Here is a 6404-nt window from a genome sequence, read left to right as displayed (position 1 = left end):
CAGGGAAGGTCATGGCAGCTGACAGAAGGCTGTTTCCTGTCATCAAAGCAATGGGGGACACAAAGGCCTTGTGCACAGGAGCCCTACAGGGCCCTGCACTGTGCCATTTGTAGAGTAAAAGTCCTCTAGAAACACATTCTTCTCTTGGTTTTCAGGGCAACACTCTCTCTTGGTGGTACCCCTACCACACTGGCCAATATTTCTCTCACTTTTTCCCTGAATTCTCCTCATCTCATCACCATCTACCCAGAGGGCACCTTGGGGCTCAGTCCTCACTGAGTCCTCAGATCTCTTCCCTTCTCTAGCTGTACTTGCTCCCTTGGCAGTGTCACCTGGTCCCGTTGCTTGAGATATCATCTGAACACTGACAACCATCACATATAGAGAAGTCGGGCTGACTTCTGTATTGAATTCCAGACTCAATCATATTACTGCCAAGCTGACATGCCCTCGTGGGTATTTAATGGGCATCTCAAACTGAATGTGTCTGGTGCATACTCTCTCCACACTCATCCCCATCTCAATAAAGGGCAACTCTTTTCTTGCAGTTGCTCAGGGAAAGCTACTGGAACCATCATTCCCTTCTGCCTTTCTCTCACTCTTTATCTGCTCCATCAGCATATCCTTGTAGCTCTACCTTACAGTATACCCAAATTCCAGCCTCTTCTCATTACTGTCACTAAAGCCATCCTCCTTAAAGCTTCCAGTATTGCCCACTTGGCAAATCACAGGAGTCTCTAAGGGTTCTCCGCTTCTGCCTTTCCCTTGTCCCTGCCTGTTCCTGACTGCCATAGCAGATGGGGTTATCCTTCAGTGCTTCTCAGCTCTGTTCACTCCTTTGCTAAAACCCTTCCCTACTTCCCATCTCCGCTGAAATAAAAACATAATTCCTTTCTAATCTTCATGTGTCTGGTCTCCTCTCAGCCCTCACACTACTCTCTGTGATGCTCACTGTGTCCAGATATACTGACCTCCATGCTGTTCTTCAAACACGCCAGGCATGCTCCCATTTCAAGGCCTTTTCACTTAGAGTTCCTTCCCCCTGGTTTGCTCGTCCTCCTGATACCCGCAGAGCTTCTTCCCTCACTTTCTGCATGTCTCTCCTCCAGCATCACCTTATCAGACAGGACTTCTCTGACCACTGGCCTAAAATAGCACTCTACGCTAATAGCATCACTCTTGTTCCCTTTGCATGACTTCATGGCATTCCATCACACATATCACAGCCTGGCACATTGTGTAGTTTTCTGTTTATTTGTGTCAGTTTTGTAAGTTTTAAAATTTCCAAAAAAGAATAAATAATAAAATTAAAATTTCATGGGCTCAGAGACTTTATCTTATTGACTACCATTTCCACAGTAATAGAACAGTTCATAGATGAAGACTCAGTAGCAGCCGAATGAATGACTGAATGAATGTGTGATTAGAGGCGGCAGCAACAAGTCTCATTTTCTGATTAAAATTAGGCGTCTGTAGAAAGCATCAAGCTTGGCCAGCAAGCTGTCCTGGGCCATTTACATGCTAAAGATTGAGGTTAGTCAGAAGAGGGAGGAAGCTGGAATCCTTGACTTAGAATCCAATAAGCATGATTACTTTGAATGCCACCATGATCTTGAGGAAAACAATAAAGTCCCCATCACTATTACCCATAACTACACCCAAGGCAGTGACTGCCACACTAGCCAGACCTTGTGCCTTAGCCCCAGAGATGTATGATTGAGTAGGGGAAATAGAATATGTTTGCAGATGGTGATATGGTAGGTCAGAATGCCATCCATGTAAAGGAAATTCAGTACGATGACTTGATACTGGCTAAATCGTATCATTGCTGAATAGCTTAGAATTAACAATACTGTCTTACATCCATCCTCACATTTGATTTTAGATCATCTCAGCATTTATTTGAGCACCTGCTGTATGCCAGGTACTGCACTAGATACCATCACTTATGTGATCTAACTGAATCTCCCAGTCACACTGTGTGGTTGAGAACCTTTGTGTGGTTATCCAACTGATGAGGAAACCCAGGCCTGAGGTTAGTGAAGTTCCACGTCTCAGACCAATCAGCCAAAAAGAAACACTTGGAACTTGGGAACATGGAATATGAAAGCCCCCTCAATCAGAAGAAAGGCAATAATATCCTTTATGAAAAGGCTGTTTTTCACTCTCAGAAATTTTTTCCTGGTTGGATTTGTTAGGCTTGAAGAACACAAGACCTCAAGCTTACACAGCACTCATGCTCTTAGCTCCAAGGAGAAGGGAGTTCTGACAGTGCTTAGGAAAGCTATCCTACTCTTTTCTCTTATGCTTGAGTTGTTTTGGAAAACATTTTTAGAGATTTACATGGGTTATAAAGACAGCTAATGGGACAATAAAGTTGATTAAAAACAGTATCTGTTCTTGGAAAAACTCCAGAATAAGACTAATAGATTCTTCTTCTTTAGGTGTGTTATTATATAAAATGTAAATTCTTCAATGCAGACTCTCAGTAGTTGGGGGAATTTAACATATATATATATATATATATATATATATATATATATAATTTTATTGCAGCAGTTTTAGTTTTCCAATAGAGATTTCTGTCTGTGAGCTTTCCTTAGATCATGAAGGTCAGTTACCTCAAAGTTGAAATGCATTCTCATTTTTAAAAAGCAAAGAATTAGTCAGTACCTTTTGCTTTATTTGGCATATTTATTTTCATTTCTGTATTTTTATAGTGACCTAATTTATCCGTGGAATGGTAAAGGATGGCTTTAGGCAGACAAAGATGGCTTTGGGCAGTGGAAGACATGAGGGAGAGCAGCTTTTTTCTTCTGTTCCCTGGCACTGACATTATGCCTTTTTCGTTTCTACTTTTCATGTGAAATCATCTGCAGCCAGCTTATGATTGTCAGATGACTGAAAATGCATTACTGGGAGAAATTGCAGTTTTGGAGTTTATTCCTTTTGTATGCTACATGGTTTTCTTTCCATTTCCCTGCCAACGCAAGAGTATGTCCAGAATTTGAGATTCTGAGAACATGCTCTGTGAATAAAAACACATTTCTCACTCTCCAGGTACCTTGGAAACTTCACTTGACCATAAGGATGCATATATGCTCCTTGTTCTACAGAAAACAACCACTTGATGATCTTTTCCAGGCTGACTTCCTTATAGGCTCTTCCCAAGAGTATCCTCAAAGGGAACCCATGTTTTCATTTTTAAAAAATGGAGGTATGCAGGAGTAGTTTCAAGAGCCTCACTGGAGATGTGACAGTTACGAACTTATTAGGGGAAGGGAAGAGTAAGGTCATTCAGTGGAAACAAGGCTATGTTCAAAAGTCCAGAGTGGAAAGTAACCACAGTATGTAGTGAGGACAGAGGTTCTTCCTGTTAGACATATCAATATGAGGAAATACTTGTTTTCAGAAGTCATGGGAGACAGTGGTTGGAAACGGACAGGAGGTTGCAATTGTCACCGTCCTTTAATGTTCCATCAAGTTTATATTTTCTGCCCTAGATAATGGGGGTAAGGTCCAGGGAGCCCTGGGGGTGAGAGGGGCAATGCGAGTTCCTGAACTCCAGGCTGGCAATAAAATCAGTCTGTGGAATCAGAGGCCTGTTGTTAGATTGGCCAGGAAGATAGATTACAGCAATGATATAGACATGAGTTTGCAAACACTTGGTCAGTCATGATTCCACCTCTGATGTTTTCTTTTTAAATATTTTAAAAAATATTTTCTACCTGAGAGGAGAGTCACCATGGCTGTGTTCTTCGCAGAGTGATTCGTTACCCTCATGTATTTCATTCTGGCATAACCTCCTTACATAACCTCCTATGTAAGACTTTCATAATTTTATTGAATAACAAAAGTGGTATTGGATCTGTCTTTCCTATTCTTTCCTCCTGCACAGAATTTTAAAACTGAATGTCCAGAAGCATGGGGAATTTTATTTTTAAAGAGGCAGCCATTTGTAATCATCCTTGAAGGAAACCTGCTCTGGGTTTTGAGAAAACGTTTTGATGAGTGCATTTGCCCAAAGGAAACACCAAAATTGTACTCTGAACTTAAGTTTTTCCATAATCCGACGGATGTTGGCAATTTGATCTCTGGTTCCTCTGCCTTTTCTAAAACCAGCTTGAACATCAGGAAGTTCACGGTTCACATATTGCTAAAGCCTGGCTTGGAGAATTTTGAACATTACTTTACTAGCATGTGAGATGAGTGCAATTGTGCAGTAGTTTGAACATTCTTTGGCATTGCCTTTCTTAGGGATTGGAATGAAAACTGATCTTTTCCAGTCCTGTGGCCACTGCTGAATTTTCCAAATTTGCTGGCATATTGAGTGCAGCACTTTCACAGCATCATCTTTCAGGATTTGAAATAGCTCCACTGGAATGCCATCACCTCCACTAGCTTTGTTTGTAGGATGCTTTCTAAGGCCCACTTGACTTCGCATTCCAGGATGTCTGGCTCTAGATGAGTGATCACACCATCGTGATTATCTGGGTCGTGAAGATCTTTTTTGTACAGTTCTTCTGTGTATTCTTGCCACCTCTTCTTAAAGACGCTTACTCCTTGGAAGAAAAGTTATCACCAACCTAGATAGCATATTCAAAAGCAGAGACATTACTTTGCCGACTAAGATCCATCTAGTCAAGGCTATGGTTTTTCCAGTAGTCATGTATGGATGTGAGAGTTGGACTGTGAAGAAGGCTGAGCGCCAGAGAATTGATGCTTTTGAACTGTGGTGTTGGAGAAGACTCTTGAGAGTCCCTTGGACTGCAAGGAGATCCAACCAGTCCATTCTGAAGATCAGTCCTGGGATTTCTTTGGAAGGACTGATGCTAAAGCTGAAACTCCAGTACTTTGGCCACCTCATGCGAAGAGTTGACTCACTGGAAAAGACTTTGATGCTGGGAGGGATTGGGGGCAGGAGGAGAAGAGGACGACAGAGGATGAGATGGCTGGATGGCATCACTGACTCGATGGATGTGAATCTGAGTGAACTCTGGGAGTTGGTGATGGACAGGGAGGCCTGGCATGCTGGGATTCATGGGGTCGCAAAGAGTCGGACACAACTGAACAACTGAACTGAACTGAACTGAACTTATGTTAGTAAACACAAGGGTGTTTTTTTTTTTTAATTTTTAATACATTTTCAAAAAGTTTTGCAAACTAATATAAAACTTTATTTTGTGTAGAACTGCATCCCTATGAGGTTGATGATATCACCTGTGTCTATAAATCTTTTTTTTTCCTTCAGCTGGGCCCAGAGAAGAGAGTGGAATTTGACTTTAGGTTATGAGGACATTCCCAAAGCACTCTTACATGGACAAGAAGATAGGTCAAGTTAGGGATATCCAAAGAGAGAATCTATCCAAGTCTCCCTGTGAGTGTTAATACTGGCTACGTCAAAATTTCACTGCAATTTCCCTCCTCCTCCCTCCCTGCCAGCCCAGAGCCTGAACGTGGCTATGCTTTGCAAAGCTAAAGGAAGGGCTTCTATCCCCACTGGCCACAGGGAGCACAGGGAGGACAACAGCCACCGAGATAAGGCAGTTAAAGGATAGCAAGAAGTCACTGTCAGAATTTGCTGGGGCAGTGACTGGCTAGATCATGAGTTGCTGCCAACACAGATTATTGGAGAGTATAAGCAGGCATTTCTGAGTCCCCCAAACCAAATAGGCCAGAGTGCACTTAGCAGAGGCAGTCACATAAAATACAGAACACTGCGCCTTGAACCTGGAGATTTCCAAAGCGAGTTACCCTATGTTCTCTTTCCTGCCCACATTAAAACTGGTCACTTCCCTCCTATAGTCTACCCTAAAGAGCTTCTGCCTTCAATGCCCAGACTGTGGAGTTTCCACGCATTTTAAGATTCACCTGACAACTTATAAATCTGTTCATTTCTTTTTATCATTCTTTCAGAAGTTTATTTAAAGAGCTGTCCTAACCTTTGTTTCCTCCCTTTAACGTGGTCTTGTAAACATGAGGGTTGATTCTAAAGACAGCAACTAAAAATTTTAAAATAATCTATACAGCTTCTGTATTTGCTAAATTTTGTTGTCAAATATTGTGAAATTCTAAATAGGTTTTATTGATTGATTCTCAAGTATCTACCTGACTTTTGGTTTTTAAAGGACATCTTTAGGTTAGCTAAGCATAATTATCCTAAATCATGATTCCCTTCTATTTCTTCAGTTTTTTAAAAAAGACTGATGCTTACTAAGTTGTATTATAGTCATCAGCATGTGCACTTAGGAAGGTTACCACTTCTGTTCTGCACTGGAGTGCTTCTCAGCAGAAATCCTCCACATCTTTTTCAGAAGTCTCTAATGACAGGTTTACCTTTGGAGGTCTTCAGTTACCCAGTTTCACTCTTGTTCTCAAAACCACTACCAACTAATAGTGTCCTT

Source organism: Capra hircus, unplaced genomic scaffold (assembly GCF_001704415.2).
Source record: "Capra hircus breed San Clemente unplaced genomic scaffold, ASM170441v1, whole genome shotgun sequence".
Lineage (NCBI taxonomy): Eukaryota > Metazoa > Chordata > Mammalia > Artiodactyla > Bovidae > Capra > Capra hircus.
This window is presented reverse-complemented; position numbering follows the sequence as displayed.